Consider the following 20,406-nt stretch of genomic DNA (forward strand, 5'->3'; position numbering starts at 1 on the left):
GCAGCACGCCAGGCCTTCCTGTCCATCACCATCTCCCGGAGTTCACTCAGACTCACGTCCATCGAGTCCGTGATGCCATCCAGCCATCTCATCCTCGGTCATTCCCTTCTCCTCCTGCCCCCAATCCCTCCCAGCATCAGAGTATTTTCCAATGAGTTAACTCTTCACATTAGGCATTAGGAAACACAACTGAAAACGGAATGGGATACCACCATACACTTATTAGGGGGCTTCCCTAGTGGCTTAGTCAATAAAGAATTTGCCTGCAATGACAGAGAACCCAGTCTCCTGACCTATCCCTGGGTCAGGATTATCACCTGGTGAAGGAAATGGCAACCCACTCCAGTACTGTTGCCTGGAGTATTCCATGGACAGAGGAGCAGGACAGGCTGCAGTCCATGAAATCACAAAGAGTCAGACCCAATTGTGCAGCTAACTTTCACTTTCATACACTTACTAGAGGAGCTTAAGTAGAAAAAAAATGAAAATATAAGAGCTGCAATATACATAGAACAACTAGAATTCTCATACACTGCTGGTTAGAAAGCAAAATGGTATAGCCACATTGGACAGTGTGCCAATATCTTATAAAGTTAAGTATATGCTTACCATATGATCTAGCAATTCCTCTCACAGAGGACTGCTCAAGTCAAGTGAAAATTTATGTTCACTGAAAAGCCTATCTGTGATTGTACATATAGCAACTTTTTTCATAATTACCCAAAGAAGAAACAACACAAAGGTTTCATGTTTAGGGCATCAAAGAAAACAAACTGAAATCTCTATTCACTGGAGTACTGCTCAGCAATCATAAAAATGAAATGAATTACTCATACAGTTAGTAACATGAGTGAATCTGACATGCATAATGTTAATGCAATAAACCAGACTCAAAAAATTGCATATGATAGGATTCCACTTCTGCAACACTCTGCTTTGCTCTCTCATTTTATTTAGGTATTGGCTTGAATGTCACTCCATTTGCAAGAACTTAATTTCACCCAGTCTAAAAGAACTCCCTACACCCCCACGATTCTCTACTGCTTACCTGTATTTTACTTTTTACATAACACTTATGTATATCAAGTATTTACTCATTTACTGTATATTTCCCCCACTAGAATGTAAGTTCTATGAAGAGCGAAACATTTGTATCCTCATTTTTCTAGAACATAGTAGCTTGTTCATAAATGTTATTGAATGAATAAACGATTGGTTCTGAAACAGAAGATGATTGGCCAGCAGTTACATCAGCAGTAGCTCCTCTGTAATAATAGAAGTTGGGTCTAATACAACTGTAAGGAGAGTGGTTGGTTCTGAACAGACAAATTGCAGAAATGTAGCCAAGATAGAGGAGGTTAGCTATTTGATTATGTCTCATAATTAATCAAGTAGTCTCATAGCTGGTAGGGGATTAAGGAGTATTTACATTATACACCCAAGCCTCCTAAATAATTTTCATGGATATTCTAGAAGAACATTTCCTGCTTATGATATGATTATTACTCTATCATTTTTTCAGATTTGTGATTGACAACTTTTTATTGAAATGTAGTTGAATTACAACATTGTGTTAATTACAGCTGTTCAGAAAAGTGACTCAGTTATACATATTCTTATTATCCATATTATTCTTTTCATATTATTTTCTATTATGGTTTATCATAGGATATTGTATTTAGTTCTCTGTGCTATATGGTAAGACCTTGTGGTTTGTTCATTCTAAATAAACAAGTTTGCCTGTGCTCATCTCAAACTCCCAATTCATCCCCTTCCCACCCCCTTCCTCTTTGACAACCATCAGTCTATTCTCTATGCCTATGATTGTATTTCTATTTCATAGATAAATTCATTTGTGTTATATTTTATATTGCTTTAATATAAGTAATATATATTTGTCTTTCTCTGTCTGATTCAATATGATAATTTCTAATTGCATCCATGTTGCTGCAAAGGGCATCATTTCATTCTTTTAATTGCTGAGTAGCACTCCATGGTGTACGTGTGTGTGCAGACACACCATATATTCTTTATTCCTCTATTGGTAGACATTTATTAACAGATTGCATCCATATCTTAACTATTGTAAACAGTGCTACAGTGAACATTGCAGTGCATGTATCTTTTTGAATTATTGTTTTCTGTGGATATATGCCCAGGAGTAGGATTGAGGGTCATCTGGAAGTTCTTTTATTTTTTAAAAGATCCTCAAGACTGTTTTCGACAGTGACTGAACCAACTTACATTCCTACCAACAGTGTGGGAGAGTTTGCTTTTCTCCACACACTCTCCAGCATTTGTTATTTGTAGATTTCTAATGATGGCCATTCTGATAGGTGTGAGGTGGCACCTTGCTGTATCTTTAAGCTATTTCTGTAAAGGTGACCGCAGTTTTACTATGAACTCAATCACACCTTTCACACACATGTACTTTACAAATATCTGTTCATAGAAGCTATCAATCTAATCATAATTTTAGTTGATTATGTTTATGGTGTATGTGTTTATACGTGTTTCCTATTGCAGTAAATATAGACAAAGTTTACAGATAATTTATTTTGTCCAAGAAGCCCACCAACTGCAAACTGAGAAATTAAAGTCCAGGATAATGTGTATTTAAAACAAACAACAAACACAGCAAAAAACCCTGCAGTTTAAATACTTAAGAATAGATTAATAAATAAATAGAGAATGTTGGCCTCAGTGTATCTTAAGAAATGTTTTGCATGTCACTTCAAGCATTTAACAGGCTTTAAGTAATACACATTCCTGAGTCCTTATCCATATACAGTAATTTGAATCTCAGATAAAAGTTTAAGAATCTCTGATTTTAATAAACTGTGAAATTGAAATGTATTATACAATAAAGAGCTATGGTCTTCTTATTTATTTATATCTTATAAGGAAAACCTAAAAGAACCTATTACAAGGAGCTTCACAACAAAGTCAGTAGCCTAAATGGGACAAGTGGATAAAAAATTTATCTAAAATCATAATGGTCTTAATACTAATCAGTTAGTAAACACAAACGTTCAGTAAAGAATACTAATATGACCTGAAATTCAATTTGAGAGAATTACGTTTAAAGAAAAAAATCCTTGTCAGATGAAAATATATCTATTCCCTCTGAGACTTTCTTGATTAAAATAAATTTTACTTCATTTGATAATATCTAATTTTAGTAATTAATGAATCCGACTCTTGGGAATGTTTCTTTTATTGAACTTAAATGGAGTAAGCTAATAAGTAATTAGTCCGTCTAAATGCTTGTAAAATATAATCCCTATGTTCCTTCTAGGTTCCCTTTGTTCTGTTTATATCACTAATCGTTTTAAGTGATTTTAATTTTGTGAAATATTTCTAAATTAAAGATAGGTAAGTAAAATATGAGGAAACACTTTGTTTCATGCTGTTTCTTTGGTCAATGTAAGAATGTTTAATTCTTCTAAAGACAGCATTTTCTTCTTCAATTTTCTAAACAAATTACATAATTCTAGTTTTTGAATTTCCTATTTATTTGATGATTTAGAATTTACTTCTGAACGGCTATATTGGACCCTCTTAATCTAGTTCCTGACTCAGCTCTTCAGTCATGGGGCATATATCAAGTATGGCCAATCCTCTCAACCTCCCAACTTTTGCAGGGAGCTTATACAATGAATCCATGCTCTCCTCTCTTTTCTCTTCAACCTCTTCTGCACTATTGACTCTTCCAACTACATAATTTGCAGGGCCAGTACAAAATGAAAATGAAAGTTCTTGTTCAGAAAAGGAAGTGTGACTAAAGCTAAGATACAAAGCTTTCTTCCATCTTCCAGGCTTGACCTCCCATGGTTTTTCCTATTCATCATTGTTTCAAGCAAAGAAAAATACAAATAAAAAAAAAAATTTAACTTACTAGCATGAATGTTTCCATGCAATGCTAGGTTTAAATGCTTAGAGAGAACTTATGTCTTGTTCCCTAGCTGGTCTTCAAACACAAAGCTTGTGCTGTAGCAGACCAGAATTAAGTAAAACTAGACTCAAGAAGGTTGAAAGGAATAAGAGAAAATTCCTCAGATGTGGAGCCTGCCCAGACAGGGCTCCCTAGTAATGGTGTCACTCAGTAGTGAGTGTAGACCCTCGCATTTGCACGGATGCCCTGTTCTAGGATGCAGGGGTTTCCTTGCTCAGGTAGTGAGCTGCCAGGTTCTGCAGCCTCCAGACACCTCCTCATGGTTCAGCCAGCACAATCCACAGGGGGCTGCCTGCAACCCCCAAAGGTGTTTAAATCTCTGCTCCTGGATGCATTGCACAGCTGGATGGGGAGTGGGCATGAGGTTGCCTCCTCTAGGACAGCCTTGCACTTGCCAGCCATGCTGCTCCCAGACTCCATCTGAGATGCTCTGGAGGGCACACCCTATGAGGGCAAATGTTGGTAGCAGAAGGAGGGCCTCCTTTCCCCTCAGACTACAGCTGGTTAGTGCCCAAGTGCAGGGCTAAGAGGAGCATCTGACTGTGGGAAAGGGGGTGGGTGAGTGGCCAACCCATTCCCAGGTGGTAAGGAGTCAGCAGGAGGCAGGTCCAGGCTCCCTACCTCTGTCCCATGTATTTTGTCCCATCAGGTTTCACCAAGAAACCACAGATCACACCTAAAATTATGAATAATTCCAGGAGGGCAATCAGTTCAGTTCGGTTCAGTCGCTCAGTAGTGTCCGACTCTTTGTGACCTCATGAATCGCAACATGCCAGGCCTCCCTGTCTATTACCATCTCCCGGAGTTCATTCAGATCCATGTCTACTGAGTCAGTGATGCCATCCAGCCATCTCATCCTCAGTCGTCCCCTTCTCCTCCTGCCCCCAATCCCTCCCAGCATCAGAGTCTTTTCCAATGAGTCAACTCTTCACATGAGGTGGCCAAAGTACTGGAGCTTCAGCTTTAGCATCATTCCTTCCAAAGAAATCCCAGGGCTGATCTCCTTCAGAATGGACTGGTTGAATCTCCTTGCAGTCCAAGGGACTCTCAAGAGTCTTCTCCAACACCACAGTTCAAAAGCATCAATTCTTTGGCGCTCAGCCTTCTTCACAGTCCAACTCTCACATCCATACATGACCACAGGAAAAACCATAGCCTTGACTAGACGGTCCTTAATTGACAAAGTAATGTCTCTGCTTTTGAATATGCTATCTAGGTTGGTCATAACTTTTCTTCCAAGGAGGGCAATAGTAGAGATTAAACCAATGTGGCTGCTTCTGAGTGTGGGGCCTCATGTTAACTGCTCAGCTTCTGGGCACATGAAATAGGACCTACTGGTATTTCACTATAAACTCATCTTTCTGGGCATTAAAAAAGAGAAATCATTCAGCATCATTCTTCAAAAACCACCATTCATTTTTTTTTTATAACTTTCCAACCCCAGAGGTAAAAAATTTGTTATCACTATCTGTTTTCTCAACCTATGCCATTTCTTAATCCAGTTCAGAATGGTTTCAGGTCCATGCGAATGACTCTTTTTAGGCTGTCTTTAATCTCAATACTCCTAATCCAAGGAGAATTTTTAATCTTCTGACAGTATTTTGCAGCAACTTTCAAGAGTGTTGATTCTTCTTTAGCAGTCTCTATTCTTTCTATTAATAGATCCCTGGAAGAAAATGGCAACCCACTCCAGTATTCTTGCTTGGGAACTCCCATGGACAGAGGAGCCTGGTGGGCTACAGTCCAAGGGGTCACAAAGAGTTGCACACAACTGAGTGACTGAGAACAGGAACGTTCTTGTTTCCAAGGCAACATGCCTAAGTTTCTTGCTACCAGTCTGAGCTCTCATCTCCATATTCCTTTGCTGCCCTAATCTCTGTTGTCCAAGTTTTCAAACATAATTTCCTAAAGTCCTAGGTCTTCATCTATTTTTAGTGTATTTCCTCTTTTAAAGTGACTTTAATGATTGTGTGTGTTTTTGATGACTCGCATATTTACATCTCTATTCCTGGTCAGGCCTCAGGACATTAATGCTGTGAACATCTCTGCTTGGGTTTCTGAAAGTTAACTCCCTGTTAAATAGAATTTAAAAATCTCCCTGAAACCTCATAATCATGCCTGGCATTTTTACCTTATTCTTGTGCCATATCCTGCAACAAATTCTCACACTTTAAATTCCCAAATACCTCCCTACATTTTTTTAACTACTCTTCTATAGTTCATTGTCATTACCGTCACTCTCTAAGATACTATCATTTCTCACCTGGATGACTGTGGTGGTTTCCTGACTGTTCCACTCTTCATTTTCCTCCAATGTTGCAACCAACATAATTCTTATAAAATTAGTTCTATTTGTTCTCTGCCTAAAACTCTTTGCTGACTTCCTACTGAGTTAATATAGGACAGAAATTAATTAATTAATCGTTTGAATGCTGTTTGTGGTAAGCAGAACTTTAGCATTAAAGATGTTCCTGCCCAATCTCTGGATATGTTACCTAAAAACGGACAAAAATAATTTTTCATATGTGATTAACTTAAAGATTTCAAATGGGAGATCATCCATCCAGGTTTGCTGAATAAAAGAGTCAGAAGACATGATAATGGGAGGAGAAGAACCAGGGATGCAGTGTGAGAAAGTTTCTAACCCTTAACTGGCTTTGCATAAAATAGGTGGGACCAAGAGCCAAAGAATAAGCTTTACCTCTAGAAGCTGGAAAGACAAGGAAACATGTTGTCTAAAAGAGCTTCCAGAAGGAACAGAATCAAACTGAAAGCTTGCTTTTAGGCAAATGAGACCCCTTCTGTCATTGTAAAATAATACATTTTGTTGGTTTAAGCCACTCAGATTGCGGTAATTTATTACATCAGCAATAGAAAATGAGTACACTATTTTTACGAAAGCAGTATGTTATATAACTACTTTATTTAGATCCTTATATTTTGATATAGATTGACCCCCCCTTTGTTACATGTAATTTGATCAATCTGAAATATGGATTTGTTATATGAAACAAAAATTTTTATTTCTTTCCCATCAAACATTTTTCACAAGGGATTTCTTAAGGTTTGGTCCCCCTATAAAATTTGACTGACTAACTCTAAATTTTTTTTCCATAGTGAAGAATAGTGTTCAATTAGTCAAAGACATACAACACTGGTCAGTTTTACTATTAAATTATGGTGCAATGAACCCATTACTTTCATTTCTAGTTAGGGCACAATCAGGTTACCACAAACAGAGTTATGAAGTCTATGGAATGGAGCAGATGGAAAATGCTAGTGGAGAAAGGATAAAGAAACTTTAGCAGTGCAACTTTTAAACTGTAATCACTGCTGATTATTTTTCTATGAGTGGAGTTTAGAATTTAACACCCCTAACTCACTTAGAGTAAACTTAATTTGTCTGTGGAATATTCTTTGCTCATTTTTCATATTCGTTAAACATTTTGATCTTATTTAAAAGAATAATGTCTAGAGGATCCTGCTGTGATTTATGTCTGAGAGTGTTTTGCCTATGTTCTCCTCTAGGAGTTTTATAGTTTCTGATCTTACATTTAGATCTTTAATCCATTTTGAGTTTATTTTTGTGTGCGGTGTTAGAAAGTGATCTAGTTTCATTCTTTTACAAGTGGTTGACCAGTTTTCCCAGCACCACTTGTTAAAGAGATTGTCTTTACTCCATTGTATATTCTTGCCTCCTTTGTCAAAGATAAGGTGTCCATATGTGTGTGGATTTATCTCTGGGCTTTCTATTTTGTTCCATTGATCTATATGTCTGTCTTTGTGCCAGTACCATACTGTCTTGATGACTGTGGCTTTGTAGTAGAGCCTGAAGTCAGGCAAGTTGATTCCTCCCGTTCCATTCTTCTTTCTCAAGATTGCTTTGGCTATTCGAGGTTTTTTGTATTTCCATACAAAAAGCAAAAATAAACAAATGGGATCTAATTAAAATTAAAAGCTTCTGCACAACAAAGGAAAATATAAGCAAGGTGAAAAGACAGCCATCTGAATGGGAGAAAATAATAGCAAATGAAGCAACTGACAAACAACTAATCTCAAAAATATACAAGCAACTTATGCAGCTCAACTCCAGAAAAATAAATGACCCAATCAAAAAATGGGCCAAAGAACTAAATAGACATTTCTCCAAAGAAGACATACGGATGGCTAACAAACACATGAAAAGATGCTCAACATCACTCATTATTAGAGAAATGCAAATCAAAACCACAATGAGGTACCACTTCACACCAGTCAGAATGGCTGCGATCCAAAAATCTGCAAGCAATAAATGCTGGAGAGGGTGTGGAGAAAAGGGAACCCTCCTACACTGTTGGTGGGAATGCAAACTAGTACAGCCACTATGGAGAACAGTGTGGAGATTCCTTAAAAAATTGCAAATAGAACTACCTTATGACCCAGCAATCCCACTGCTGGGCATACACACCGAGGAAACCAGAATTGAAAGAGACACATGTACATCATCGCAGCACTGTTTATAATAGCCAGGACATGGAAACAACCTAGATGTCCATCAGCAGATGAATGGATAAGAAAGCTGTGGTACATATACACAATGGAGTATTACTCAGCCGTTAAAAAGAATTCATTTGAATCAGTTCTGATGAGATGGATGAAACTGGAGCCGATTATACAGAGTGAAGTAAGCCAGAAAGAAAAACACCAATACAGTATACTAACACATATATATGGAATTTAGGAAGATGGCAATGACGACCCTGTATGCAAGACAGGGAAAGAGACACAGATGTGTATAACGGACTTTTGGACTCAGAGGGAGAGGGAAAGGGTGGGATGATTTGGGAGAATGACATTCTAACATGTATACTATCATGTGAATTGAATCGCCAGTCTATGTCTGACGCAGGATGCAGCATGCTTGGGGCTGGTGCATGGGGATGACCCAGAAAGATGTTCTGGGGAGGGAGGTGGGAGGGAGGTTCATGTTTGGGAATGCATGTAAGAATTAAAGATTTTAAAATTTAAAAAATAAAAAACTAAAAATTAAAAAAAAAAAAGAATAATGTCTATCTGTCTCTAGTGTAATTCCCTTAATTGCTCAATTTAACTCTTATGGAAACATACATACATACAACAGTTAAATTGTGTGACATGTTAGTATTAGATTTGTCTTATTTCCCACCCTGTAGCTAAGACCGAATGCTGTCATTGTAGCAGAAATGAACAATATGAGAGATATCAGAAACTCTTGCTCCAATGATTTATGAGATATTTAATACTTTTAGAGAAAACTAATTAATCCAGGCAGTTTAAATTGTAGAGATATTGTCTATTTTTGCAGTATAATTCCTTGATAATTACTTTAGCTCTTTGTTCTTAATTTTTTTTTTTCAAATAGTCACTCATTTCTACTGATAACAAATTCTCAGGCATCATTCAATCTTCTAGGTTGTGAATCAGTACAGACAGTAACATACATCCTATTTAAGATATGTATTGAATTCGAAAACATATTGGTGAACATAGTCCCTTAACAATTATACTTCTTTAACTGGAACAAACAGATTGACTTGTGAAGGACCCACCATTGGATCTCTTTTGATCACCACTGGCAAACAGGGACATTTGTTACCTTATTGTAACTAAATATAACATATACCTGGTAATCTTACCTTCATTTTTCTACTCAGACTTGAAAAAATATATTAGACTAGATATGTTTTATTTAATATAACATTGCCACTGTTATTCTTGACTTTTATCTTCAAACACATCTATTTGTTCATTCAACAATTACTGAGCAGCCACTGAGAAACAGGCAGGGTATGGAGCAACATAAATAAAACCACAGACAGATGAGATAAAGAGGTATACTTTAGACATTATACTGGATAGAAGAAACATGATTTAAAATGTAGCCAAATGAATAGAATAATTATAGATTATATAACATTCAATATAAGAAAGAATTGGAGAGTGAGTAAAACAGAAACATGGGTGCTGTTTCAGACAGAGTTGGCAGAGAAGGCCTACCAGCACCCCTGAGTCTTGGCTAATGAGAAGCAGGCACCTCTCTGAAGAACCTACAGAGGAGCAGTTCGCCTTGAAAGCAGTAAGGGCCAGGGTTACTAAGGAGAAAATGAGATTGACATGTCCACAGATGAGTAAGGAGTTAATTCATATGGTGAGATGATAGAGAAAAAGGAGGGGCATAGAAAATGAGAGGAAAGAAGTATGATTTACTTCTTATTGGCCATGGTATAAATTTTGAATTTTTATAAGTAATTGAAGTATTTTCTTAAAAAAATATGAGGTGCTCTGTATTTTGCTTAAACAGATCACTCTGATCACTATATAGAGAATGGATAGAGGTGGGAAGTAGAAACAGTGATCATTCAAGAGGTTTCAACATTTGTTTAGGTAAAAAGATAATTATGATTGGTCTAGATCAGTGGTATTGTGAAAAGAAGTAAAGATATATATAGATATATATCACTCTGTGTATATATGTATCTCACACATGTGCACACACACATGTGCACACACACGTGCACACACACACACACACACACACACATATATATATATATACATATATATATATATATATATATATATATATGCTTGCCAGGTAGTGCTAGTGGGAAGAAATTGACTAGCAAATCAGGAAACAGGGCTATAAGGGTTTGATCCCTGGGGCAGGAAGATCCCTTGGAGGAGGGAATGGCAGTCCATTCCAGTATTCTTGCCTGGAGAATCCCAATGACAGAGGAGCCTGGCAGGCTACAATCCATAGGTTGGCAAAGAGTCTGACATGACTGAAGTGACTTAGCACACACACAAGCACACATGCATATGTATATTTCCTGGAGAGTTTGTGAGACATACTGAAAAGGCAATAGGAAAGGGGGAGACATAAAGGTGGCTTCCCTGGTGGCTCAGAGGTTAAAGTGTCTGCCTCCAATGCAGGAGACCTGGGTTCGATCCCTGGGTCAGGAAGATCCCCTGGAGAAGGAAATGGCAATCCACTCCAGTATTCTTGCCTGGAGAATCCCACAGATGGAGAAGTCTAGTAGGTTACAGTCCACAGGGTCGCAAAGAGTCGGACACGACTGAGCAACTTCACCTTCCTTGAAACATAGGGCTGGATGAGATCATCTCAAAGGAGAACATAGTGAGAAAATAAAAATAGTCTTTCAACATTCCAATATTTGGAGTCAAATGAAAGAAGAAGAAGAACTAAAGTTTAGTTGCTCAGTCATGTCCAACTCTTTGCAACGCCATAGACTATAGCCTACCTGGCTCCTCCATCCATGGGATTTTCCAGGCAAGAGTACTGGAGTGGATTGCCATTTCCTTCTCCAGAGGATCTTCCCAACCCCGGGAATGAACCCGAGTCCCCCACATTGTAGTCAGATGCTTTACCTTCTGAGGCACCAGGGAAGTCCCAGAACTAAGAAGAACTAGCAAGTGAGCCAAAGAAATGCCCATTGAGCAACAGGAAATCCAGACTAGTGTGGTCCCAAGCATGAAGAGAAAAAAGAGTTTCACAAAGGAAGGGTGGTTAGCCATGAGCAGTGATGCCAAGGGGTCAAGTCAAATCAATATTGAGAAGGATTTTATTAGACATGGCAGGATGGAGACCACAGGTTACCAGCATTCAATGGAGCTGAGGACATAGAAGCTATGCTGGGGTGGACTGAGGAGTGAAATCAAACTGCGATAGCTTCAGTTCAGTTCAGTCGCTCAGTCGTGTCCAACTCTTTGCGATCACATGAATGGCTGCACGCCAGGCCTCCCATCACCAACTCGCGGAGTTTGCTCAGACTCACATCCGTCGAGTCCGTGATGCCATCCAGCCATCTCATCCTCTGTCGTCTCCTTCTCCTCCTGCCCCTAATCCCTCCAAGCATCAGAGTCTTTTCCAATGAGTCAACTCTTCGCATGAGGGGGTCAAAGTACTGGAGTTTCAGCTTTAGCATCATTCCTTCCAAAGAACACCCAGGGCTGATCTCCTTTAGAATGGACTGGTTGAATCTCCTTGCAGTCCAAGGGACTCTCAAGAGTCTTCTCCAACACCACAGTTCAAAAGCATCAATTCTTCCGCGTGATAGCTTAAGATGAAGGAATTCCAGATTCCCCTCCAATACTAGATGAAATTACACATGAGTAAACAAACATGTATATCTGGGCTTATAGGAAGAAAGGAAAGTCATCAACCAATAATAACTTAAAACCAAAAATAAATAAAACAGAGGAATATCCAGCTGTGATATATGTCTTAAGGGCTGGAGTGGTAGTGCTCTTGCAGGAGTGTATATTGAGGCTACATGACCCATATCATCCAGAGAGTTAGAATTAGCAGCAGCAACTAACACTAGATGCTAGAAAACTGCTGTATAATTTCTGAACAGGAATTAGAAAATAACCATGGCCAGTCTAGGACTCCGATTTTACAAAGATGATGTTATCTTTATAAAATTTCAACAGTGATCTTACATGGATGTCACATGTTGAACCCAGATTTTGGATGAAAAACTTAAGCCAAGACAGAAAATGGGCTAAAAAAAGTCAAATGCCGGAAAACTTGTTTTAGGCATTATGAGAAACCATCTCTTAAACATAAGCACAGCTAAAACAAACATGCCTGGAGCTTCCAAAGAATATGCTCCTCCTAATAATAAGGACAGAGGAAAAATATACAAGGTATTATGAGGAAATTGATCATTATGAAAAATTATGAGAAAATGCACCGATTGGGAGAATCTATATAGAAAAACTGTATGATAGAAAACTATAATTCTAGAACAATAAAAAGATATTTTTAAAGTATGTTTACATTTTAAAAATGGTATATCTAAGGATAGAATTCATCAAACAAAAATGGAACATTTTTTTTAATTAACAGATTATTTATTTAAAAAATCCAAGTTCAAGGAAGAAAAAGTGCAGTTTTTATAATACAAATTTTAATCAAATTAAAGAACATTCTAAATGTGGCTAATAATAAATTAGTCAATTTGAAGAGAGATCTAGGAAAAATAGCCAAAATGTACCACAGAGAGATAAATAGATGAAAATCATAAAATGTAAATTATATAGAGGAATAAATGATCTCTTCATATAAATATATTATATAACTATATATTATGTAATTTTATATTATATTCTTATATTATTAACATTCCTAGAAATTTAATCATATGATATTGTTTCTATAGTATATGTTATGTATAATATATAACATATAAGAATTCAAGAACGAAATATGAAAGGAGGCACTATTGAAAGTGAAAATGGCTGATAATTCCATAGAACTGACTGAACAAAGGCCAGACTTTTATGGAGAAGGCGATGGCACCCCACTCCGGTACTCTTGCCTGGAAAATCCCATGGATGGAGGAGCCTGGTAGGCTGCAGTCCATGGGGTTGCTAAGAGTTGGACACGACTGAGCGACTTCACTTTCACTTTTCATTTTCATGCATTGGGGAAGGAAATGGCAACCCACTCCAGTGTTCTTGCCTGGAGAATCCCAAGGACGGGGGAGCCTGGTGGGCTGCCATCTATGGGGTCGCACAGAGTTGGACACGACTGAAGCAACTTAGCAGCAGCAGCAGAATAGATAAGATGTGAGTGAAACAAAAGAGACTTTTTAAAAGAAACATGCTGGATGAAAATATCATCTGAGAACTTTCAGAATTTAATTAAGAAAAAATTTTACCTGTGGCTGATTTATGTTGGTGTATGCCAGAAGCCAACACAATATTGTAAAGCAATTATACTTTAATTTAAAATAAATAAATTAAAAAATAATTTGTAGAACAAACATAAATGGTACTGAAAATTCTAGGATCATAAATTTAGGATTTAAAGGGTCAAAAGGAAGTACTTTGGAAGATGAGAGGCATTGGGATATTTTTCCTTAATAGAAAATATGATTTAAAAATAGAATAACATTCTGCTTGAAATCCAAGAGAAGAAGGCTGACTTGATTTACTTGCACTTTTGGAAGAAGCTGGGATAACCAGTGGGTATGAGGCATGGTGAGTTTATAAAATTCTTCCATGAAAGTGAGAAATTAACAATTATATCCTGAGTATTAATTTGATAAAATAAGGTTTCTTGATAGCTCCTCTCCTTAGCTTGCCATGAGGAGGTGTTTCAGGCTGAGGTGTCAAGATTATCTATGCTGGTACCCATGGTGGGTTGCAGTCCCTGGGGAACTCTCTTTCATGCAGATCTTGATGAGATGTAGGCTGGAGGCAGGAGGCATGAATGGTCACCTATCAATGGCTCTGGGGTAATTCTTTTTAAAAAAATAACTTATTTATTTTAATTGGAGGCGAATTACTTTACAATGTTGTAGTGGTTTTTGCCATACATTGACATGAATCAGCCATGTGTCCCCCATCCTGAACCCCTCTCCCACCTCCCTCCCCATCCCATCCCTCAGGGTCATCCCAGTGCACTGGCCTTGAGTGCGGTGTCTCATGTATCAAACCTGGACTGGCGATCAGTTTCACATATGATAATATACATGTTTCAGTGCTGTTCTCTCAAAATATCCCGCCCTCATCTTCTCTCACAGAGTCCAAAAGTCTGTTCTTTATATCTGTGTCTCTTTTGCTGTCTCACGTATAAGATCATCATTACCATCTTCCTAAATTCCAAATATATGTGCTAATATACTGCATTGGTGTTTTTCTTTCTGACTTACTCATTCTGTATATTAGGACCCAGTTTCATCCACCTCATTAGAACTGACTCAAATGTGTTCTTTTTAATAGCTGAGTAATATTCCATTGTGTGTATGGACCACAATTTTCTTATCCTATGTGCTGTAACTCTTTGTGAGATGGTTCCTGAGGTAAGCAATAATAGGCTGTGATTGATAACCCTTCAAGTGAATGCCTTCTGAAGTTGATCTGTTATTGCATCCAACTTTAAGCAGAAACAGTCTCACCCATTTCAATAAGATTATATAACAAGAGTAAGGTAGAAAATGGTTACATAGAACAAATTACATATTTTTAAACTGCTAGGCTGAAATTAACCATACAAATGTAGCTCTATGTCCCCTTTTGCCTTTGTCTTAGCTAACAACCTATTGGAATAGTTGTTCAACACGATTGAGTGACTGAACTGAACTGAACTCCTTTTCAGACTTCAATAATCATGGATAAAGGAGTTGAATATCAGAAATTCATTCATGCATTGACTGATTCTGATGGTAGAAATTCATTCTATTTCTGTCAAATTTTTATTGTTGTTTATGATATTATACACAGAAAAATTACCTTAACTGCTGTCTCAGTAAGACTCATTTGTTTCACTTTAAACATCAATATTGTAGTTTGAGAAAATTGAAATTAAGAAAAAGCTGGATTTCTTCCAACATAATTGAAATGAATTTAACAATTTCACAATATTAATGCTTTCATAAAAAGGTGATCTATTTTAACTGCATTGTTTTCTATTCTAAAATGCTCAACTGCTAATTATCTAAAATTCCAATATTTATGTTTGAAAAATATCAATTTTAGTGTTGATTTTGAAGTTTTGAATGAAAGATCATTTTGTTTAAAATCTCCTCCTCCTTTAGACATTTATGTCTGGTTTTACACAGTGTTTCCCTTCCATTTTGCTTTTATGTTTAAACTTCACATTTTTGTCAGGGTACAATATCACTCACTGTATTCAATAAACGGTATTTGAAATGGAAGTATATATTCTCACTAGATTTACTTATGACTGTCCTTATCCACATTTATCCACAGGCTAATGATTTACATACTTGTTAACAATTTCTACCATCAACACTTGGGCTTCCCTAGTGGCTCAGACGGTAAAGCATCTGTCTGCAATGCAGGAGATCCGGGTTCAATCCCTGGGCTGGAAAGATCCCCTGGAGAAGGAAATGGCAGCCCATTCCAGTATTATTGCCTGGAAAGTCCCATGGACCGTGGAGCCTGGTAGGTTACCGTCTATGGGGTCGCAAAGAGTCGGACACGACTTAGTGACTTCACTTCACCATCAACACTCTCCTGCCTTCTGTAACATCTGAGATGATTGTGAGTGATGACTCTCAATGATAATTGTTTTCTTTTCCCTTTGGGGACATTGAGAGTGGGATTATCTCTCTTTCCTCACAAAAATATTATACTATATCATGCATGAAAATTAACTTGATATAGAAATATACAGATATATCTTCAGGAATTTTTCTTCTCTATCTGAACTTGTAGTTCACATTATTCTTCCTTTATGTCTACTTTCACTCTCTGTAGATCCTAAGGAGTATTTGTGAATTACTTATTATTTTTCCTTGAAATATTTAAGAGAGTTTTTCTACTGATTTATTTGTGTTAGTAACACACTAAACACCAGGTTATAAGTAAAATATATTTATTCTGGGAATGCATTTCTAAGGATATTTAAGAAACCACAAAGTTTTATTGTTATATATGACTACATTATCTAGCTATACAGCATTATTATTAGTCCCCAACTTACTTTGTGTCTTCCTGTTTATTAGTCTCCACATCAGGTCAGTTTTATAGTCATGCATAACTTATTTATGACATCTCTCCTAAATCTGGTTCTCTTTATTCCCCCTGTTACTGACCAATAACAAATCCTCATCAGCATTTTAAAACTGTAAAGTATCCTTACATGGAGTATTCCTGCATTTCTCCCCCCCCCCCCAATTTATCTTTTCTTTTCCAGAAAGGAACTGTTAAAATAGTGAATACTCCTAAACAAACAGAAAATCATTGGAACAAGAAAAAAGTACCCTCTATTGCTACACTTTCTTTCTAACTGCATCTCTCAAAATTCTGCATTCCATTTATAGGCACAACAAATTGAAAACAAGCAAATAATGTAATAAATAATTTTCATACTGTGATGGCTGCATCTGAAGTTCTCATTTCTTGCAATGCCTTTTTCTGAACTTCTCTCCTATGTGTACCTGCTTCATTCTTGAAAATCCTCATCGCTATCTGCCTTTTCCATGGTTTCGTCGCCTTTCCCATACTTATAGTACACATGATGACATCATTGCTCAAATTTAACTAAATCCTGATTTGAAATGCTCTGATAATTAGTCATGTTGAGCATTTTCTCATGTTCTCTTTGGACATTATTATGTCTTCTTTGAAGAAATGCCTATTAGATCTTCTGCCCATTTTAAAAAAATTTTTTCTGACATGGAACTGCATGAGCTATTTTGCTAGTTTTAAAGGTTAACCCCTTATAAGTCATTTCATTTGCAAATAGTTTCTCTGGATCTGTGACTTGTCTTTTTCTTGTTTGTTTACAGTTTCCTTTGTTGTGCAGAAGTTTTAAGTTTAATTAGGTCACATTTGTTTAGGTTTTACTTTCATTCTCTAGGAAGTGGATCCAAAAAGATACTGCGAGTGTGTTCACTTAGTCGCTCAGTCATGTCTAACTCTTTACGACCCCATGGACTGTAGCCCCACCATGCTGCTCTGCCCATGGGGATTCTCCAGGCAAGAACACTGGAGTGGATTGCCATGCCCTCTTTCAGAGGATCTTCGCAACCCTGGGATCAAACCCAGCTCTCTCAGATCACAGGCAGATTATTTACTGTTCGAGCCACCTACAATTTATGTCAAAGAGTTTTCTGTCTACATTTTCCTCTGAAAGTTTTAAAATGTTTGCCCTTTTATTTAGGTCTTTGATCCAGTTTGAGTTTTTCTGTATGGTGTTAAGGAGTGTTCTCATTTCATTTTTTACATGTAACTTTCCACTTTTCTCAGATTTATTTATTTATTGATATCAGAATTATTTCTTGAAGAGACTGGCTTTTCTCCATTTTATATTATTGCCTTTTTTGTAATAGATTAATTGGCAATAGGTATAGGTGTTTATTTCTGAGCTTTCTATTCCCATCTCTTGATCCAAGAGATAATGGAAATTTGACTGATGGTTCCTCTGCCTTTTCTAAATCCAGCTTGTACTTCTGGAGGTTCTTGATTCACATACTGTTGAGCTTGAAGGATTTTGAGCATTACCTTGCTTGCACATAAAATAAGCACAAATGTGAGAGAGTTTGAACATTTTTTGGCATTGCCTTTCATTGGGATTGAGCTTCCCTGGTGGCTCAAATGGTAAAGCGTCTGTCTGCAATGTGGGAGACCCGGGTTTGATCCCTGGGTTGGGAAGATCTCCCGGAGAAGGAAATGGCCACCCACTCCAGTGTTCTTGCCTGGAGAATCCTATGGACGGAGGAGCCTGGTGGGCTATAGTCCATGGGGTGGCAAAGAGTCAGCCACGACTGAGAGAGTTCACTTTCACTTTCATTGGGGTTGGAATGAAAACTGACCTTTTTCAGTCCTGTGGCCACTGCTGAGTTTTCCAAATTTGCTAACATATTGAATAAAGAACTTTAACAGCATCATCTTTTTGGATTTGAAATAGCTCAGCTGGAATTCCATCACCTCTAATAGCTTTGTTTGTAGTAATGCTTCCTAAGGTCCACTTGACTTCACTTCACTCCAGGATGACTGGCTCTAGGTGAATGATCACATCATCATGGTTATCTGGGTCATTAATAACACTTTCTACAGTTCTTTTATGTATTCTTGTCACCTCTTCTTAATATCTTCTGCTTCTATTTGGTCCTTACCATTCTGTCCTTTATTGTGCCCATCTTTTCATGAAAAGTCCCCTTCAGTTCAGTCTCTCAGTAGTGTCTAACTCTCTGTGATCCCATGAACCGCAGCACACCAGGCCTCCCTGTCCATCACCAACTCCCAAAGTCCACCCAAACCCATGCCCATTGAGTCTGTGATGCCATCCAACCATCTCATCCTCCGTCGTCCCCTTCTCCTCCTGCCCTCAATCTTTCCCAGCATCAGGGGCTTTTCAAATGAGTTAGCTCTTCACATCAGGTGGCCAAATTATTGGAGTTTCAGCTTCAACATCAGTCCTTCCAATGAAGAATCAGGACTGATCTCCTTTAGGATAGACTGGTTGGATCTCCTTGCAGTCCAAGGGACTCTCAAAATTCTTCAACACCACAGTTCAAAAGCATCAATTCTTTGGTGCTCAGCTTTCTTTATAGTTCAACTCTCACATCCATATATGACCACTGGAAAAACCATAGCCTTGACTAGACAGACCTTTGTTGACAAAATAATGTCTCTGTTTTTTAATATGCTGTCTAGGTTGGTTATAGCTTTCTTTCCAAGGACTAAGCATCTTTTAATTTCCTGGCTGCAATCACCATCTGCAGTGATTTTGGAGCCCAAAACAATAAAGTCAGCCACTGTTTCCACTGTTTCCCCATCTATTTGCCATGAAGAGATCTCTAGTCTTTCCCATGCTATTGTTTTCCTCTATTTCTTTGCATTATTCACTTAAGAAGGCTTTCTTATCTCTCCTTGCTATTCTTTGGAAAACTGCATTCAGATTCTCAAGATATATTAATTGTATGTGATTGAAACCATGAATTGATAATGAAACTTAGTTACACCTAATTTTATTTTGTCTTAGTCTGTCTAGTCTTTACCTGACAATTTATCAATTTTTCTTAAAGCAGAGTTGTGTTTTTGATTTATTTTATTTTTTTTATTTTTTTTTTAATTTTTAGTTTTTTATTTTTTAAATTTTAAAATCTTTAATTCTTACATGCATTCCCAAACATGAACCCCCCTCCCACCTCCCTCCCCAGAACATCTTTCTGGGTCATCCCCATGCACCAGCCCCAAGCATGCTGCATCCTGCGTCAGACATAGACTGGCGATTCAATTCACATGATAGTATACATGTTAAGGGAAAGAAAATCTTGAAAACTCTCATCATTTGGCAAATGATAGCCCCAAGAAAACATTTAAGACATTTATAGAAACTGTTGTTGTTGTTTAATCACTCAGTCATGTCTGACTCTTTGCAACCCCATAGACTGCAGCATGTCAGGCTTCCTTGTCCTTCACTATCTCCCAGAGCTTACTCAAACATGTGTCCATTGAGGTGATGATGCCACCCAACAATCTCATCTTGCGCTGTCCCCTTGTCCTCCTGCCTTCAATGTTTCCCAGCAACAGGGTCTTTTCCAGTGAGTCAGCACTTCACATCAGGTGGCCAAAGTATTGGAGTTTCAGCTTCAGCATCAGTCCTTCCAATGAATATTCAGGACTGATTTCCTTTAGGACTGACTGGTTTGATCTCCTTGCAGTCCAAGGGACTCTCAAGAGTCTTCTCCAACACCAAAGTTCAAAAACATCAATTCTTCGATACTCAGACTTCTTCATGGTCCAACTCTGGACCATAGGAACAGAATCTTCACCAAAATGATATTTAGAGAAACCAGTAGTACCCAAACTAGGAAAACAACAATGACATTTTCACTATGCTTTTTATCATTTATTCTACTGTAATGAAACTCAACAGGAAGCTAATAGTTATGTAAATAATCATCACGCCTACTTTATAAAAGTAGAAG

The sequence above is a fragment of the Ovis canadensis genome, chromosome 12 (assembly GCF_042477335.2).
Source record: "Ovis canadensis isolate MfBH-ARS-UI-01 breed Bighorn chromosome 12, ARS-UI_OviCan_v2, whole genome shotgun sequence".
Classification (NCBI taxonomy): Eukaryota; Metazoa; Chordata; class Mammalia; order Artiodactyla; family Bovidae; genus Ovis; species Ovis canadensis.